This window comes from Gossypium raimondii, chromosome 1 (genome assembly GCF_025698545.1).
Source record: "Gossypium raimondii isolate GPD5lz chromosome 1, ASM2569854v1, whole genome shotgun sequence".
NCBI classification, from domain to species: domain Eukaryota; kingdom Viridiplantae; phylum Streptophyta; class Magnoliopsida; order Malvales; family Malvaceae; genus Gossypium; species Gossypium raimondii.
In genome coordinates this window covers 18,452,845-18,473,438 of record NC_068565.1, presented here as the reverse complement: position 1 = coordinate 18,473,438, position 20,594 = coordinate 18,452,845, and the positions used below count along the sequence as shown (strand labels likewise).

Sequence of the window (20,594 nt, the reverse complement as noted above, 5' to 3'; positions counted from 1 at the left end):
CTTGAACCTCAACCACCTTGGGCTCCAAGGTCTTTCCACTTGGCAAAAAGACTGCTTTGTAATGCTCTTTGCCATAAATTCTCAGATTTCTGTGTCTCTCGGCCAAATACCTTGGGGTTTATTTCGAAGTTCATTAGTTAGCTGACCCATTCGATTCTCTAGATTTCTTAAAGTGGTATCATTCTTTGCTATATATGCCTTCAGCAGATTCTCAAGATCACTTGAAGAATCAGTTGGTGGGGGTTGTTGCACTTGTTGAGAATATTCTGATGGATAATTTGGTCGAAATGGCATAGCAGGGTTGCTATGGTCCACCCACTAATTACTCCATGGAGAAATTGGATGATTCTACCATGAAGAATTGTAAAAATTTGATTGCGGACCATTCCAATTCTGATTTCCCATGTAATAATTTGACTCTTGATTCGGTGGGCAATTTTCAAAGAAATGGCCATCTCCACAGTATTCACAAGAAATATTCTCGGACTGATTCAGCTGCTGACCTAACAGATCACCATTGAAACCATTAAAAATTATGTTCTTAAGCATAGAAGACATAGAGGACACCTGGGCTGCCAAAGAAGCAAGTGTGTCTGCTTCATGTACTCTTGCTACTCATCTTTCTGAGGCTGCTCGGTTGGTTGGCCAATGATAGTTATTGTTGGCAATTCTTTCAATAATCTCGTAAGCATTATTATAAGACTTAGAAAGAAGGGCTCCATTTGCCGAAGCATCCACCATTATTCTAGTATGAATATTAAGATGAATATAGAAAGTCTCCATTTGAACGCAGCAAGGAATGTCGTGATGAGGGCACTTTCGTAATAACTCATTGAACCGCTCCCATGCATCATATAAAGATTCTTCATCAAGTTGCTGAAATGAAGTGATTTCATTTTGGATATTGGCGGTTAAAGATGGAGGGAAATATTTCATTAAGAAATGTTCAACAAACTCTTGCCATGTAGTTATGGAACCGGACGGTAGGGAGTTCAACTACGCTCGTGCTCTATCTCTTAAGGAGTATGGAAATAATCTCAGTCTCAAGGCATCCTCAATCACCCTGACTAGTTTAAATGAGTCACTCACTTCCATGAATAGCTGAAGATGAAGATGTGGATCTTCAGCAGGAATCCCATTAAATTGACCCATATTTTGCAACATTTGGAATATGACCGGGTTTAGCTCAAAATATTGTTCCTCGATTTTGGGTCTCCTAATACTCGAATTGAGCTCGTTGAATAGAGGAATGACATATTGTTTAATGGCACAATTTCTATCATCGGCAAGAATGATCGAATTATGAGTACTATAAGTGAATGTTCCTCTTGGATTTTGGTTTAGATTTTCAAAATTCATATATTTGGTCCTTCTTTGGTTCGCTTGTGTTCTCCTTTGTAAGAAAGTCCTTTCAATTTCAAGGTCTACGGGGAGTAAGTCAATAATTTGATCAATACTCATAAACATCCGAAACAAACACAAAAAAATGGAATTAAAAATTCACAAATATTGTCTTTTAAAACAGTCCCCGGCAATGATGCCAAAAACTTGGAACGACGGAAATGTGCAAGTGTACACAATCGCAACAAGTAATAAAGTGACAAGTAAATTTTGAGTTCTCTTACCCACAAGGACTGTGCAAAGAATTATTTATGAATGCAATTTAAAAACACTTTGGTGAAGAAAAATATTTCGATTTAAGGAGGTGATTAAAAACTATGATTTTAAATAAGTTCCAATGTACGATTTCAAAAGATGATTTTAATCAAGATGAGATAATTGTGCTAAATTAATTACATTTCTTAACTTAGAATTATTAAACTCATGTTTAAGTTATTACGAATAAATTCAAAGCAACTCGGTAATTTGCTAACTTATGAACATACTTACCTACCAAAATACATTTATCTCTTGACTATATCTCTACATCAATTCAACCGATTAAACAAATTTTAATAAGCAAATGTGTTAATGCACATACATACTTACGAAATTAAAATAATCTTTTGTACATATCTCTATACCAATTCAAACAATTAATTCAATCTCATAAGCACATAAAAGATTATGTAAGGTAACAATGTTAATCTTACAAGTTATGCAAGGCTAATGTATCGTTAGATACCGTTGCTAATTTAACCCTCAACTACCTTAGATGATTAAACATGCATTGATTAAGTATCATGTCAATTAATTACAAATTCAATCTGTTTAAATAGTTAATTCATTAGTTACCTTACAATTGTAATGCAAGAATAACTTAGTCATGGTTTTACTTAATTAAACATCTTACCGAGGCCTATAGCAACACAAACACAATTTTAATAACTCAAGTAGACAAAATGCAATCAACCTAACATGAATTAAATTTAAGTCATATTAATTATATTAATATCAACATCACAAATATTCATAGACATGTTCATAGCAAAAATAATAAAATTAAAAGGGTAAGGAACAAGAATAAAATCTGTTGTTTCTCTGAGGCTTGACTAGTTTGCTCCACTCCTCCTTCTTCGCTTGTTCTTGTTGAGTCGAGTCTGCCATGAACACTTTAATGCTGCTTCAAATGGTGGTTGAATGACTCTTTTTCAAGAGGTAAAATCGGCAAGGGAATGGGGAAGAAAATGAAGAAGAATGGAATGGAATGAAGAGAGAAAAGTGTGAGAGAAGAGAAGAAATGAATGGGTTTGAGATGTGTTTGAAGTGAGCAGGCAAGGGGGTATTTATAGGTTGAGAAGGCTTCTAAAAGTAGCCAAATTTAGCAGCCAAAGACTCCCCCCATGGCCGGGAACACATGTGACATGTTTGAAGATTTGAAACATGCTACTTTTAGGTAGGGGCAAATCTTGAAAGGCATGAATAGTGGAAGGCTTTTAATGCAAATTGAAGGAGTCCTCAAAGGCCATTTTTCAAGAAAAATAATCAGCCAAACAAGATGATTCAGTCAGCATGTAGGACAGTTTTGGGCTGCCCAGTGCTCGAATAAATCAGTTTTTTCGGTTCAGCTCAACTGGGCCCCTTTTCATAATTAATTAATAATAATTTATTTAACCCAAATTAAATTAGATTAAAATTAAAATTAATTATATTATGAATTAATACACATAATTTGGATCGTCTTAGGCTAAAAAATTAATTTAGCTTGATGCTTCAAAATTGCTTCTCGGTTTTTCACTTCTTGGAGTGTTTGCCAAGCCATTTTTCGCCCTTTTTGCAAATCTGTCAAAAATAATCAAAATTAATCAAATTTTGATATAAAATTAATTAAAATTTAACATGTTCATAATTTTAGTTTAATTTAATTATTTTATAATTATTATATACTTTTCGGCAAGAATTTTACTGAAACTACATGAATTTGAGTTAAAAAGGGCATGAAAAAGTGTGTTTATTTTTGTGTTTCTAGTCGACTTGATTTGTCATACTAGAACTTTCTTCAATTGTACATGTCAAGACCACATTATTCATTTGATATACTGAGATGATAGAAGCACTTAGGATTTAACTCATTTAACCTTTAACCACCTTAACTGTTGTGTTAACCCCTAGTAAACCTCGTTGATCCTAACATTTTTTTGAACCCGTTCATGTTAACCCTTTGCCCAAATCTATGTTGTAAATGTATCATTTTTATTAACTACCTTTTTTGTCGAGATTTGATTTGGATAGTTGCCTAACTATGTTTCATCATTTGTATTGCTGAATTTTATTCTTGTTAAAAAAATCTAAAGAAAAAAAATAAAAATTTGCTTGATTGAGCTTGAATAATTAGTTTGATATTTTGTTGAAAAATAAAAGGTCATTTTTATCTTTTAGTATTCTTGTTGATGTAAATTCTTTTAATTCAGCAACTGATTTTTTTCTACTTTGGTAACTTATCAACTCGACTCTCGATTGTAACCAACTTTTTTGGCCTTTTTCATACCCTAAACCTAAGCCCCATTCCAACATTTTAAATACCTCTTGATTGGTGTGTCATCTCATTTAATAGTGGTAGAGATTTGATTTTTAAGCAAGCATATGGTAATAACATTTCTCGTTCGACTATTGAGTGCACAATATTTGAACCTTAAACACTTTGAGTGCTTTGAGTGATCTTGAATAAGGATGTTAATTCTTGTTGATTTTGAATTTAAGGTAATTATTTGGATAAGAGGAGACACCTACGTTTTTGTGCTTTAAAAATTTCAGCTTGGACTACTTGAATCTTTAGTGTCCTTTTGGTTGAATTTCCAATGAATGATTGTTTGTGAATTATCTTGAAATAGTATTGATGAAAATACCAAATTAACAAAAATTAATTTGAATGTGAGTTTAGGATTTTGCTTAAGGACAAGCAAACACTTAAGTGTGGGGTTATTTGATAAGTGCTAAAAGTAACATGTTTTAATATCGTCCTTAATGCATTTTTGGATTATTTGGTGTAAAATGGTGAGTTTAATGCTCTTAATCCTTATTCATGTTTCTATAATTAGGAGAGCATTTGGGAGCAAAATGAGCAAAAAAAGAAGCAAAAATTAGAAAATCGGAACAAGTTTCAAGAGCTACTATAACAGCTCATTTTCAGTGAAATTGAAATAGTAGTTTTGAGACCACAAATCCAATATCAAAAAATTTATTTTATTATTATTTTATGGTTTAAAGCATGATAGTAGTACCGTACAAAAATTTCATAAAGAAATTTTACCGTTTGAATGCTTAATTTGATAAAAAAAGGAATAAATCTTATAAAGTGCAAAAGTTGTGTTCTAGTATCTAAAGGTATTAAATAGCTATAGAACCTTAAAGTATAAGTCCTTATATGGTAATTAAACCATTCATCTTGATAGTGGAATGTGAAGGCTTGGTATAAGTGAAATTATGATGTCTTTTAGGTTATAATAGTAAATTGGTAAATAAATGATAAATTAAATAAAACAAAACCAAGTTATCATCTTTTAACTCTTTCTTCAACCTAAAATACAAAGTAAAAGAAGCTATGTAAGCTTGCTAGGTTCGACCATGGAGTTTTGAGAGCATGGTATGTATTTTAGTCCCGTTTTTAATTATTTCTATGTTTTACAGATCTTTGTAGCTTAACCTAGCTAGCCTGGAGAATAATTTGTAAAACTATTAAAAGGTTAAGGTTTTGCCATGAATGAATGCATATGAGTTTTGATGTTTTATGGTAGAAAATGGTTTGTTGTTGATAGATAAATAACTTTTGTTAAGTGATTCTAGATGAAATTATCAAATAGGGATTAAATTAAAAATAGAAAAGTATACATGGTGAAATTGTGAAATAAATGAAATATAGGGCTTGCTAGGGACCTATATGAAATTTGGCTATGATGGGTTTTAGGAAAATTACATGAATTTCCAATTTTTATAAGCAAGGGACTAAATTGAAAAGAAATAAAAAGTATAGGGACAAAATTGTAATTTTGCTAAAATATGAAATTGGATTAAATTGAATAGAATAATTATTGAATTGAGCTGAATTTATCCATTTAGATCAAGACAAACCTCGTACTACTTTAGATTCGGGCAAAGATAAAATTTTGGATTAGTCGCCTCTGTATCTACATTTAATCATCGAGGTAAGCTCTTGTAATTAAATTGTATTTATATGTTTTGAGTTCAATTATACATAAATTATGAATCGCCATATATATATCGATGGCATATCCAATGATATTACGATGACTACCGTGCCCCGTTTGAACCCTCGAAATTTGTAGGATACAAATGACATGTCATTTGGGTTACATGATTCGGGTGTTGTCCTGAGTGTCTTACCGATGGCCAAGGTCCGGCATGTGTTGTGGATACTCCACAGCTCGTGTGAGCATTCTGATTTATAGCTCGTGTGAGAATACATGTATAGGAATTGACGGATTATAGTTATATGAGTTATCATACTATGTGTGAGCTTTCTCAGGTATCAAACGATATTCTAAATGGTTCAACGGGAATTATTCGAAAAGGAAATGGTAAGAGTTCGATTCGAACTAAGACATGGACACATATGAATTTCATTGAAATAGTGATACATGGTATATTGAAAGTTGAAATGGATGATATATGCATATGATACATGATTAAATGTTGTGTTCATCCATGATTATATTGCCTATGTTATATAATTAAATGGATAACATGCTTGGTGTACATGCTTAGGCTCTGGCCAAATTGTGGTTGGATTATGCCATGTTTAACTTACTTATTATGTGTTAAAATGGTAAGTTGTGTTTTATATTATACGAACTTACTAAGCATTTGTGCTTACTCTGTGTTATTTTCCGTGTTTTATAGTGAATTGGAAGCTCGTTCCAGTTGGAAATTTGTCAGAGTTATATCACACTAACATTGGCTATATCAGTACTTTTGGTGTTTTAAGGTTTGGTTATAATGGCATGTATAAAAATTTTGGTTGTTGATTTAGCCATTTTTTCTGGCCAATGTGTTTTGGCTTGTGAATTTGGTATTTTGAATGTTTATAATGGTTGAATTTATAGTTTATGGATGCTTAGATGAAGGAAGTGAATATAGTAATTTTGGTATGAAAATGTAGTTGGCATATATGAGTTATGATGCTAATTGCTAAATGGTAAATTTGGTATTTGAGGATGTGAATTTGTTATGTGAACAAAGTGATGGTTTTTGTTTAAATGATGCATATGGTTATATATATGTTTATATGTTGTTATTGGGGTGCCTTGGAGCATATTGGTTGTATGTGTATTGAACTTATTTGAATAGCTTGATTATGCATGGTTTTGGTGTAATTTGAAGGCTTGTTTATATGTAGAAAAATGATTGTAGGTATATGTATTGAATGGGTGAAAAAATGACTTGGAAATAGCCTATTTTTCATCGAGATGGTCGTGTGTCTCAACTGTGTGTGACACATGACCAAGTGACACGGTTGTGTGTCCTCTACAGCTTTCAAAAGGTTGTCAGTCAGGATGTTACATGGCCTAGCACATGGCCTAACACACTGGCATGTGAGGTTATTTCGAAGGGTACACGACCTGGCAGACGAGCATGTGACTTGGTCGTATAACCGAAGTCAGTGAGTTACACAGGCACAGACACGGGCTGCGACACGGTCGTGTGTCCTTACTTTGAATGTCCATACGGCCTGAGACACGGGAGTGTTTTTTTTGCCTTGTGAGTCACACAGCCTGGCTACACGGCCGTGTGACCCTTGAAAATTTAAAATTTTCATTGTTTTCTGAAAAATTCTATATGTATCAAATTTAGTCCCGACTTGTTTCTAAAATGTTTGCAGGTCCTCGAGGGCTCATATAAAGGACGATATGCATGTTATGGATTGGTTTTGTTATGATTATTGATATAAATTAAAATGCTTAAAATTTTTGTTGTTTTTGAAATGAAAACTTTGGTAATACTCTATAACCCTATTTTAGAAATGGATACAGGTTAAGGGTGTCACATTTATTGGTATCAGAGATACGGTTTAGTTAATTTTCAAACTGAATGTAGCATATATGAGTCTAGCTATACATGTCATTATCTAACCTATGATAGTGTGATATCTACTTACCATTTAAAAAACATGTTTTCTTATAGCAATGACATCCAACCGAGCTGACTCTGATGAAGTTGAGAGTAATGCTCAAGCCTCCATTCATAGAGTAGCGTCGATTGGTACAAGGCCCGTATCTAAGGGCCAGGGAGGAGAGGCTAAGGAAGCGTTCTTCCAGATGATAAGTGAATGGTTTATCAAATTCGTACGGACGAATCCGACTGCTAAACAACCTTCACCCCCTCCTTTTCCCCAATCGGTCCCTGTTATTCCTCAAGGTTTGGACCTTTTACGAGTTAATAAGCTGCGTATTGATAAGATTCGTAAGTACGGGGTTGAAGAATTCAGAGCTACTACTGAAGAAGATCTTAAGAGGGCAGAACTCTGGTTAGAGAACACAATCAAGGTTTTTGACAAACTATCTTGTTCACCGATCGAATGTGTTAAGCGTGCGGTATCTTTGTTGAAAGAGTCAGCTTACCAGGTGGTGGAACACATTGATTTCAGTTGTGTTGAGAGAGCTTATAACTTGGGAATTCTTCCAAACAAATTTTATAAAGAAAGACATTAGTTACAGATTCCTAGATTAGAAACGTAAAGAATTTCTTGAGCTCAAACTGGGTCGTATGTCTATGTCAGTGTATGAATAAGAGTTTGTCAGACTGAGTAAATATGTCCGGGAATGCATTCTAACAAAGACTGCTATGTGTAAAATACTCGAGTAAGGGTTAAATGAAGATATAAAGCTTCTAGTCAGAATTCTTGAGCTAAAATAATTTGTTGTATTAGTTGATCGGGCACATAAAGCTGAAGAGCTTAGTAAAGAGAAAAGAAATGCTGATTTTGAAGCTAGAGACTCGAGAAAGAGATTGACTGGGAAGTCATATCAGTCATTGTCGAAGAGACCAAAAGAACATCACAATTGTTCCACAGCTTCAATGGGTTATTCTTGTAGAGACAGAGGTAATCGGTATTCGAGTCCAAAGCCTTAGGCTACATTTATAGCGAGTGTAGGTAGTGTCAAAGATAACAGGACCGAGTGAAAGCATTATAAAAGACCACATTATGGCAAATGTAGATTGGAGAACAGAGCGTGTTTTAAGTGTGGTTCTTTAGATCACTATATTAAAGATTACCCAGAGAAGTCTGAGAAAGAAAAAGTTCAAACTATGAGACCGAGCAACACTGCTGCAAGAGGTAGACCACCTCGTAATTCTGGAAACGTGAGTTGTAGCCGTGGTGTAACAAAAGACTTATGCTATTTGCGCATGAGAGGAAGCTTCTGCACCAAATGTTATTACTGGTACTTTTTCTATTTTTGATGCTGATGTTACTGCTTTGATTGATCCGGGATCAACCCATTTGCATGCATGCAAGAATTTAGTATCTAGTAAGAAATTACCTACTGAGTCCACTGACTTTGTGGTTAAAGTGTCAAACCCTCTAGGTCAGTCTGTATTAGTTGATAAAGTTTACAGGAATTGTCCTTTGATGACTTGAGGTTACAATTTTCTGGCTGATTTGATGCTATTGTCGTTTGATGAGTTTGATGTGATTTTATGTATGAATTGCCTGACTTTGCATGATGCTATTGTGAACTATAGACAAAGCTTATTTTATTGAAATGTTAGAACAGTGAGACAGTTCTGATTAAACCAGACAGTTTCAGTGGGTTGCTTGTTGTTATTTCAGCTATGTCAGCGTAGAAATATGTGAGAAAAGGTTGCAACACTTACCTTGCATATATATTAGATTCTAAAGTATTTGAGTCGAAGCTTGAATCAGTGCCAGTGGTTTGTGAGTATCCTAATGTGTTTCCAGAAGAGTTACCTGGATTACTGCTGATCAGAGAGGTTGAGTTTGCTACTGAATTAGTATCCAGTACATCACCGATATCGACAGCACTGTACTGAATGGCTCGTACTGAGTTGAAAGAGTTGAAAGCACAGTTGCAAGAATTGTCAGATAGGGCTTTTGCTCAACCCAGTTTTTCACCTTAGGGTTCACCTATTCTATTTGTTAAGAAAAATGACAGATCAATGAGATTGTGTATTGATTACCGTCAGCTCAACAAGGTTACAATCAAGAATAAGTATCCACTACCGCGAATTGACAATCTATTTGATCAGTTGAAAGGTGCAATAGTATTCTCGATGATTGATCTTCGTTCTGGCTATTATCAACTACGAGTTAAAGATTCAGATCTGCCTAAAACTAATTTCAGAACTAGGCACAAACATTATAAATTTCTTGTGATGTCGTTTGGTTTAACTAATGAACATGCAGTATTTATGGATTGGATAAACAGAATCTTCATACCGTATTTAGAAAATTTTGTGGTGGTATTCATTGACGATATTCTGATTTATTCACGAGACGAGTCTGAGCATGCCGAGCATTTGAGAATTGTGTTGCAAACTCTATGTGATAAAGAAATATTTTCCAAAATTAGCAAATGTGAGTTCTGCCCTCGAGAAGTTAGTTTTCTAGGATATATTGCATTAGTTGAAGGCATCAGAGTTGATCTAAGTAAAATTTCAATAGTTTTTAACTGGAAACCTTCGAGAAATGTATCCAAAGTTAGAATTTTTATGGGATTAGCCAGTTATTACAGAGGATTCATCAAGAGATTCTCGATGATTGCTACACTAATGAGGCGACTATTAGAGAAAGATGTGAAATTTGAATGGTCTGAGAAATGTCAGCAAAGTTTCAATCAGTTGAAAGCACTATTGACTAAGGCACCAGTTCTAGTTCAACCTGAATTGGGTAAAGAATTTGTGATTTTCAGCGATACATCTTTAAATGGTTTAGGCTGTGTTTTGATGCAAGAAGGCAAAGTAATAGTTTATGCTTCCAAACAGTTAAAGCCACAAGAAAAGAATTATCCGACACATGACTTAGAATTGGTAGCTATTGCATTTGAGATGAAAATTAGGTGACACCATTTGTATGGCGAAAAATTCATATCTTTACTGATCATAAGAGTTTGAAGTATCTAATGACGGAGAAAGATTTGAATCTGAGTCAGCGCAAATGGCTCAAGCTATTGAAAGATTATGATTTAATCATTGATTATCATCCGGGAAAAGTGAATGTAGTTGCTGATGCTTTGAGTAGAAAGTTTTTTATTTTCTTTTCAAGTGATGAATATGCGACTGATATTATCTGATGATGGTTCAATCTTGGCTAAATTGAAAGCTAAACCAACATTTTTACAACTGATTTGTGAGGCTTAGAAATGTGATGACGAGTTGCTAGCTAAATGGGCACAGAGTGAGTCAACTTTTGATTCAGAATTTCAGGTTGGACCCGAGGATTGCTTATTGTTGAAAGGCAAAATTTGCGTACCAAAGAACCCAGAGCTCATTTAGAAAATCTTGCACGAAGCTCATAGTGGTAGCTTTTCTGCTCATCCGGGAAGTAATAAGATGTACGGTAATTTGAAATATATGTATTGATGGCCGAGAATGAAACGTGAGATTTCTAACTTTGTATCAAGTTGTTTAGTATGTTAGTAAGTTAAAGTTGAACATCAGGTACCTTCTAGAATATTGCATCCAGTGACGATACCGGAGTGGAAATGGGATCGAGTTACAATGGACTTTGTATTGGGTTTACCCATATTTCTGAGAAAGAAAGATACAATTTGGGTTGTCATTAATCGTCTAACGAAGTCAGTACATTTTATTCTGATACAAACAGATTTATCCTATGAGAGATTAGTTGAGTTATATGTTTTTGAGATTGTCAGTCCGAGCGAGTAATTCAGATACTCGAGGATATGCTTCGTTGTTGCGTATTAGAGTTCGAAGGCAATTGGGAGAAATATTTACCATTGGTTGAATTCACGTACAACAACAATTATCAATTGAGCATAAAAATGGCACCGTATAAAGCTTTGAATGGTTGTAAATGTCAAACTCAATTATATTGGACTGAGCTCAGTGAGAAAAAGATTCACAGGGTTGATTTGATTCGTGAGACTGAAGAAAAAGTAAAAGTAATTCGGGACAAATTGAAAGCAGCTTCAGATCGACAGAATCATATGCGGATCTTAAATGTAAATAAATTGAATTTCAATTCAGAGAAAAAGTATCACCCTAGAAGAAAGTTTTTCGGTTCGGTCGCAAAAGGAAGTTAAGTTCGCGATTTATCGGGTCATATGAGATTATTGAAAGCATCAGACCAGTGGCGTATCAATTAGCTTTGCCGTCAGAGTTAGAAAATATTCATAATGTGTTTCACGTATCTATGTTACGAGGGTATCGATATTCACATATTATCTCACCTACAGATGTTGAGATTCAGTTTGATATGTCGTACAGTGAGGAACCAATTAGAATTCTGGCTCGAGAGGTTAAAGAATTGAGAAATAAGAACATAGCTGTAGTAAAGGTTCTTTGGAAATGTCACGGCATTGAGGAAGCCACCTGGGAACCCGAGGAAGCTATGAGAAAAAATATCTAAACCTTTTTTCTGGTAGGATTTTTAGGGATGAAAATTCGTTTAAGGGGGAGAGTTGTAACAACCCGTTTTTAGTGAAATTGAAACAATGGTTTCGGGACCACAAACCTGACATCAAAATATTTAGTTTATTATTATTTTATGGTCTACAACATGATAGTGGTACCATATAAAAATTTTGTTAAGAAATATTACCATTTGCATGCTTAATTTGATAAAAAGGACTAAATCGCATAAAGTGCAAAAGTTGTGTTCTAGTAACTAAAGGTATTAAAAAGCAATATAACCTTAAAGTATAAGTCCTTATGTGGTAATTAAACCATTCATGTTGATAGTGGAATGTGATGGCTTGGTATAAGTGAAATTATGAATGTTTTTAAAAGTTATAATAGTAACTTGGTAAATAAATGATAAATTAAATAAAACAAAACCAATTTATCATCTTTAACTCTTTCTTCAATCGAAAATACAAAGTAAAAGAAGCCATGAAAGCTTTCTAGGTTCAACCATGGAGTTTTGAGTGCTTGGTATGTATTTTAGTCCCATTTTTAACGATTTCTTTGTTTTCAGGATCATTGTAAGCTAGCCCGGGGACAAATTTGTAAAACTATTAAAAAGTTATGGTTTCACCATGAATGAATGTGTATGAGTTTTGACGTTTTATGGTAGAAAATGGTTAGTTGTTAAGTGATTTTTGGTGAAATTATCAAATAGGGATTAAATTGAAAAATAGAAAATTATACATGGTAAAATTGTGAAATAAATGGAATATAGGGCTTTGTGAAAATTAAATTCAGCTATGATGGGTTTTGGGAAAATTACATGAATATCCAATTTTTATGAGCTAGGGACTAAATTGAAAAGAAATAAAAAGTATAGGGGCAAAATTTTCATTTTCCTAAAACATGAAATTGGATTAAGTTCAATACAATAATTATTGAATTGAACTGAATTTATTCGTTTAGATCAAGACAAACCTCGTATGGCTTTAGATCGGGACAAAGATAAAGTTTTGGATTAGTCGCCTCTATATCTAAGTTTAATCGTCGAGGTAAGTTTGTGTAATTAAATTGTATTTATATGTTTTGAATTGAATTATACATGTATTGTGAATTGCCATATATATATATGTATATACTGATCACATTTTCAATGATATTACGACGACTACCGAGCCCCGTTTGAACCCTAGGAATTCGTAGGTTATAAATTACATGTCATTAGGGTTGCATGATTTGGGTACTGGCCCTAAACGTCCTACCGATGGCTGAGGTCTGGCATGTTTTACAGATACTCCAAAGCTCGTATAAGCATGTGCATTTTCACAACTCGTGTGAGCATTCTGATTTACAGGTTGTGTGAGCATACATGTACAGGAATTGACAAATTACAATTATATGAGTTAGCACACTATGTGTCAGGTATCCTAGGTATCCAACGGTATTCTAAATGATTCAACGGGCATTATTTGGAAAGGAAATGGTAAGAGTTCAGTATGAACTAAGACATGGACATATGTGAATTTCATTGAAATGGTGATACATGATTAAATGTTGTGTTCATCTATGATTATATTGCCTATGTTATATGATTAAATGGCTAACATGTTTAGTGTACATGCTTGGGCTTTGGCCAAATTGTGGTTGGATTAGGCCATGTTTAACTTACTTATTATATGTTGAAATGTTATATGATTTTTCGTGTTTTATAGTGAACTGGAAGCTCGTTCGTGTTGGAAGCTTGTCGGAGTTATATCACACTATCCATCGGCTATATCGGTACTTTTGGTGTTTTAAGGTTTGGTTCTAATGGCATGTACATAAATTTTGGTTGTTGATTTAGCCATTTGTTTTGGCCAATATGTTTTGGCTTGTGAATTTGGTATTTTGAATGTTTATAATGGTTGAATTTATAGTTTATGGATGCTTAGATGATGGAAGTGAATATAGTAATTTTGGTATGAAAATGTAGTTGGCATATATGAGTTATGATGCTAATTGCTAAATGGTAAATTTGGTATTTGAGGATGTTAATTTTTTATGTGAACAAAGTGATGATTTTTGGTTAAATAATCCACATGGTTATATATAGGTTTATATGTTATCATTGAGGTGCCTTTGAGCATATTGGTTGTATGTGTATTGACCTTATTTGAATAGCTTGATTATGCATGGTTTTGGTGTAATTTGAATGCTTTTTTTATATATGCAAAAGTGATTTTTGGTATATGCATTCAACGTGTGAGAAAAATGGCATGGAAATGGCCTTTTTTTCATCCACACGAGCGTGTGTCTCAGCCGTGTGTGACACATGGCCAGGCGACACCGTCATGTGTCCCCTGTAGCTTTCAAAGGGTTGCAAGTCAAGCTGTTACATAGCCTAGCACACGGCCTGGCACACGGGCGTGTGAGGTTCTTTCGAAGGGTAAATGGCCTAGCACACGGCATGTGACTTGGCCGTATGACCCAAGTCAGTGAGTTACACAGGCACGAACACGGGCTTGGACACGGTCGTATGTCCCTACTTTGAATGTCCACACAGCCTAAAACACGGGCGTGTCTCTTGGCCGTGTGACCCCTGCAGATTTAAAACTTTCATTGTTTTCTGAAAAATTCTATATGCATCCATTTAGTCCCGACTTGTTTCTATTATGTTTATAGGGTCTCGAGGGCTTGTATAAGGGACGATATGCATGTTATGGATTGGTTTTGCTATGATTATTGATATGAATTAAAATGTGTAAAATTTTTGTTTGTTTTGAAATGAAAACTCAAGTAATGCTTTGTAACACTATTTCGGCGACAGATACGTGTTAGGGGTGTTACAGGCACACGGGTTGGTCACACAGCCATGTAAGTCACACGCGTGTGTGCCAGACTATGTCAAAATTGCAATTTGCACTTCAAACACATAGAAAAATGCAATTTTTAGGTTTTTTGGGCACTCTAAGACCAATATATGACAAAAATAAGAAGATAGGAGAAAGTCGTCCATTGAAGTCGATTTTGAAGTAGATTTCCATCAAGATTGAAGATCTCCTTTGTATTTCTTTGAAGTTTATTACGAGTTTATTAGTTTCTTGTGGTTATACTATCGTTGTGATGTTTTTATTTGCTATCATTAAATAATTTTCTAAATACCTAGGGAGATGAACCTTACGATGGATTCTGTTATTTGATTTCTATTTTTACTTAATAAATATTTGGATCTTGTTCTCAATTATGTGTGCTGAATTCTTAGTTTAATATTTCTTGACTATTAATCCATGTTTGATGTCTTTAAATCAAAGGAGGAATATACCTTGTTTAAGAGTAGATCTAGCATAATTGAGTGGAGTTGCATGCAATCCTAGAAATAGGATGACATAAATCTACCGGATTGGAGTCAAATCTAATAGGGAAATCTATAGATTGAGTTAATGCAATAGTAGGGGTTTTAATTAGAAAGAAATTTCGATTAATCAACCTAGAGTCAGTTGCTCTTAGTCTTGAAGAGACATATTAACATAATTTAGGGATTTCTACGGATGAAGATACTAGGTCAAGAAATTGCGTACTATAGATTGATAATGATAGATGAACTCTAAGTAGAATTTTTCCTGGGTATTGCCTCGCTTCTTGGTTGTTAATCTTTTATTTTTCTGATTTTTATTTGTCATGTTCTTTAGTTAATTAGTTTAATTAATTTTATTTTTTATCAATCACTCCAATTTTCTGTTAAATAATAGAAAGACGGTAATTACTAGTACTTTTAGTCCTCGTGGGAATGATATCTTTGCTTACCATAGCTATACTATTAAATGATAGGTGCACCTGCTTAGAGGCAGAAATTCAAACCTTTAAAGGTTTGTGGAAAAAAGGGGTTGGTGAAGGCTACAACTTAAAGAAAGGTGCAGTTGCAAAATAGGGAGTCTTTAAGCCCTCGACGTATTTACAATAGACACCATGTCCCCCATCTAAGTGTAACTTCCTTCTCATCTTTCGCGTCTAATCCCCATCCAAACTAACACAAAGGCTTCCCCTATTTGATTTTGATCTAGTGGCTAAGTGTATCTACCACTATGGATCCTTTCCATGTGAACCCTGTGACTTCATCTACACATGTAGACTTACCAGGGTCATCCCTGAGTTCGACATTCCTACTCCTCTAGTTCCAATGACAAATTTATTAAAGGGAACGAAAGGGATTTGACGAATTTCTTATTTCCAAGAATCAGGTGTAGTCATTCCTACATCTTTTAGAAGGGCTAGCCAAGAGGAAGTGAAAACACCATTGAGGCGAAAATCCATTTGCCGAATAAAAATGCTTAATTTCCTTTGTACCTTTTCTTTAATGAAATTTCCTTTTCTCCAAGACTTTTACTTTCAATCACTATATTTTCTTAATTACACTTTCTTTATACCTTTTTCTAATTTGTCTTTTTCTACTATAATCACTATCCGCTAATTTAGGCAAATGTATCTACACTAAGCACATATTTACTTTACAACATAAGGACTCAAGGCACTTATCTAGACCGAACGTCATGCACATAATTAATACTCCTTCCAATTCCTTTGTCCAAAGGACTCACTAAACCATGCTCTAATACCCCTAAATTTGTAACACCCTTACTTGATCCAATCGAATGAATCTGGGTATGGGGTGCCACAAATGGACCGAAATAGACTAATCACAATTTTAAATTTAAACATTGGAGGATTTATCGAGTAACAAGAATTGCTCATTACATTATAAATCTTAAATTTTTCTTTAACAACTATTTATTGTTTCCACTTTCGAACCCTAAGGGAACTATTTAAATACAATATATTTGAACTCGAGGTGGAGCCTCTCAAGGTACCCTTTCCTTTGTGCATGATACCTTACTAGAGATGATCCTTAATCTAACACGGTCTTGCTTGGTCCCTTCCTTGAGCTCCTTATCTCGCGATTCTTGCAAGCACGAGTTAAACCCTCGTAAGTTCGTAAGTGGACGACTCTAATTTATTTTTGAACCTATCTATTGGCGGATAGGTCGTTAAACATTCTTCGCCTGGGCAATCCTATCAATCATCGACCAATCTCAACAGTTCCTCAGATGTCTCACCATATTCGCAGACTCTGTCCTTCTTTTACTTGTATTCTTTCATCTAGTGATTCCCAGCGTGAATTCTTCCCTACACCATGCCCTTATAAGTTGGTCCTTCGGCTACCCTCCTAATGGCTTTTAGGTATGTCCCCATAGGTGATTATTCCAAATTTGTTTAGTTAAAGGTGGACGCCTTTTCTTACTATAGTCCCTAAGGACTTGCTGGCATTCCATCCGTTTAGATAACTAACGAGAACCCATACCACTCTGGCGGACTTAGTCCCACTTGGGTTAAATAGTTAATAGATTGCATCCTTGTAACCCACCTTGTTTGCATTAACTTGCTTTTAAGCGTAACATGCCTATCTGCTATGGACCACTTTGGCCTACAATACTCAACAGACTATCATTTGAGTGATCATCTAAGTTCACGATTTCTCTTACATGATGGTTCTCTACAAAACTAGTTATTTGGGTGATACTTCCTCAATAGTCTCCCTTTAAAGTGGAATAGTCTTGACAAACATATTTGACGCTTGGGTAATTCTTTTTGGTAACTCTCTTTCTCTCATGCAATGTTTCATTGGACGTTATCTAGCAACCCTTAGTGGTGGATTCTATCTATGATCCTCGAATAAACCTTCTTTCATTTGCGTGACCATCGGGCACTACTGGTTCGCCATTTTTCATGTATGTTTCTTGCCAAGTTATCACCCTTATGCCCAATTGGCTTCTGCGATTATTTCTTTGGCAAACAGTTTCTGTTTCTACTACCTTAACCTTTTCCTAGTGGATTCTTGAAGCCTACTGGCTAGCTACCAATTGCCAACACTTAAATTTTCCTTTCTAAACCATTTTTCCTTGTTGGTGTGTTTTTCTCCAATTATCATTCTGGTGATCTACCTCATGTTTATTGTCCTGGTGAACTACCCTGAGTTTACTACCCCGACGGGCTACATTGGTTTCCGTAGTCGAGCTATGGTCTTACACCTTGTAATCCCCATGTTTATTGTCTTGATGGATTGCATTGGTTGCTAGAGTTGAGCTATGGTCCTACACCTTATCCTTCTTTAAGGTGTCTCTCCAAAAGACCTTACCGCCATTATAGTGTCGCACCATAGAACCTATTGACTGCCATTGTGGTGCCTACCTTGATGATTGAACACTGAGGTGTCCTCTTCGCAAGGCCCAGTGCTTCACATATCACAGTTTGCACTTTGCAACACCGTATGGCGGTATCTAATAGGAAATCCATTTTCCCTATTCCTCCACCCATTCATCCATTACGCCATTCCTAACATTGATGCTCGGAGCTTCACACTCCATGGATTGCGCCCAACAACTCTCAATGCCAGTATCTAACGATAATTTCATTTACCCAATTCCTAACTTTACTTAACCATTTTCCCTTCATACTTCAATCATAACACGCAAACAGAGACTGATTATTACATAAATATAATATCATGGAGTACGCCAAACTTAAACATGTATCACCACAATTATTTCATGCGCATGCTGACATATTTGTAGTACTCAATTACAGACTCAACCTTATGCATTCATAGCATTCAATTAACAAAGATCATATAACTCAATCTGAACTCCACACAGACTCATGTCAACTATAAAACATTTCAGAATTTGAGTATAGAGACTCATTTGATACTTTTTTATCTACCAGCTTAGCTTTTCCAATGCTAAAGCTTCCGCTCTCCTAGAAGCTAAACATTAAAACCATAAACATAAATTAAATTAAGCATTTTTAACTTAAAATTTGATTTTCCAAAAACATACAAAACCCCTATAAAAGTTTCTGGAAATCCTTAACTTCATTTTCTTAACCATTCATTTACCAAAGGACTAAGAACCTTACCAGCTTACTGGATTTTCCATTTCTTTGACTCAATTCTCATTATTACCGCTCAATACTCAGATTCCCATAACTATCTCTTCTTCGGAGCAACTAAGGTAGATGATGAAAAAGAGAGGAAAATGAAACTGAATTGAAATGAATCACTTTCGAAAAGTCATTTTCCAGATATTTATTGCCCTTTACGCATAATCTTCAACCGTATAGAAACCTTTCATTGATAAACATTTTGTCTCCTACTAAGGAACCAATGGGTTTTAATCCAACTAGATCAGAATTGGATCTCAAACATGTCCAATTCGGTTACTAAATTTTCCTAATTTTTCAGTAGAGGTCACTAGCTTATGGCTCTTTTCAATTTATCCCCTCAATTATTCCTTAATTTACGGACTTAGAGAAAATCGGGTGTGATACGTCATCTCTATAAACCTAGTTTTCGTTAATTATCTTCATACACCAAAGCATGCATAAATCACCTCAAATAAATTATCACACACAAAAATCTCCCCAAAAACAACACCAACAACTTGACCTTGCCACAGTGTATGAACCTTAAGCAGAGAAATTTGCACAGAAGATATAAAGATGATAATGTGGCTTCTATAACTGTAACAGGTCAATTATAATATTTGTGTTCAATAGAATACGAAGTATTCCAATAATCAAACCCAAAGAAGATTGAGTGATAAGATTGATCAGCATTAACTAAAACAAGTAAAAAGGAAGTCTAGCTAGCTAATTCCTAGGTAGCATAGTACGACAAGTCATGAAAAGAGGAAAATTATATTAAATAATGAACTAGAAGAACTAAAAAGCAATAAAACCAATTTCAAAAAATTAATAATCAAGCAAAGAAAGTGGTTGATTAATATCCATGTCAATGGTTAGTTACCAGTTTAGAGAGCTTGAATGTCTAATTTTCCTAATTGGTCAAATTTTACCTAACGGTCACCGTTTTATTCAAATAAAAAATTTAATCCATTTTATCTTTCGACCTTACTAAATTAAATCGGGCTAATCGAATTAATGCTCAATAAGATTTCCTCTTGATCTCACTTATATAGATAATCCCTTAAAATTGTCAATTCTAGGCTTTCAATTTCATTTGATTAAATCTAAATTTTATAATCAAGTCTCTAAACTTTAAATCAACCAATGAACATTTCAATTAATCAACCACAAGCAAAATTAGTTCCTACCCATTATCAATTCACAAAACCCAATCATTTTCAATTCATCAACGACAAGCAAAATTAGTTCCTACCCATTATCAATTCACAAAACCCAGTCATTTTCAAACTAGATTAAGTAAGAAAATAATATAAAATAGAGAAGGTTGAGAAATGCATAGTAAAATCAATGAAAATCTTGAACTGATTTATGGACAATATGTTGAGTCCTCATTTATCCATGCCCAATTGTTAATTTGCAAAATTGGATGGACAAAATACTCTATTTCTATTGAATCAAGCAAAGATTACAAATAGTACAAGAAGGTCCCTGTACTTTTTACTAAGGAAAGTAATGTGCAAAAAATCTAAAAGGAATTTTCTAAAAATTTTAACCTAAAGAAGAAAAGTACTAAGAATCTAATGATAGGATCTCTTCAAAATGTGTCATAATGTGACTTATACAGTTTGACACAATTT

General features: G+C 34.4%; 1 non-coding gene across 1 annotated transcript; it reads left to right on the top strand.

The window, feature by feature from the left end:
• Positions 1-799: 799 nt before the first annotated feature.
• Positions 800-905, top strand: LOC128032670 (small nucleolar RNA R71). Its single transcript, XR_008188920.1, has one exon. It is a non-coding gene; the product is annotated as a small nucleolar RNA R71 (small nucleolar RNA).
• Positions 906-20,594: the final 19,689 nt, after the last annotated feature.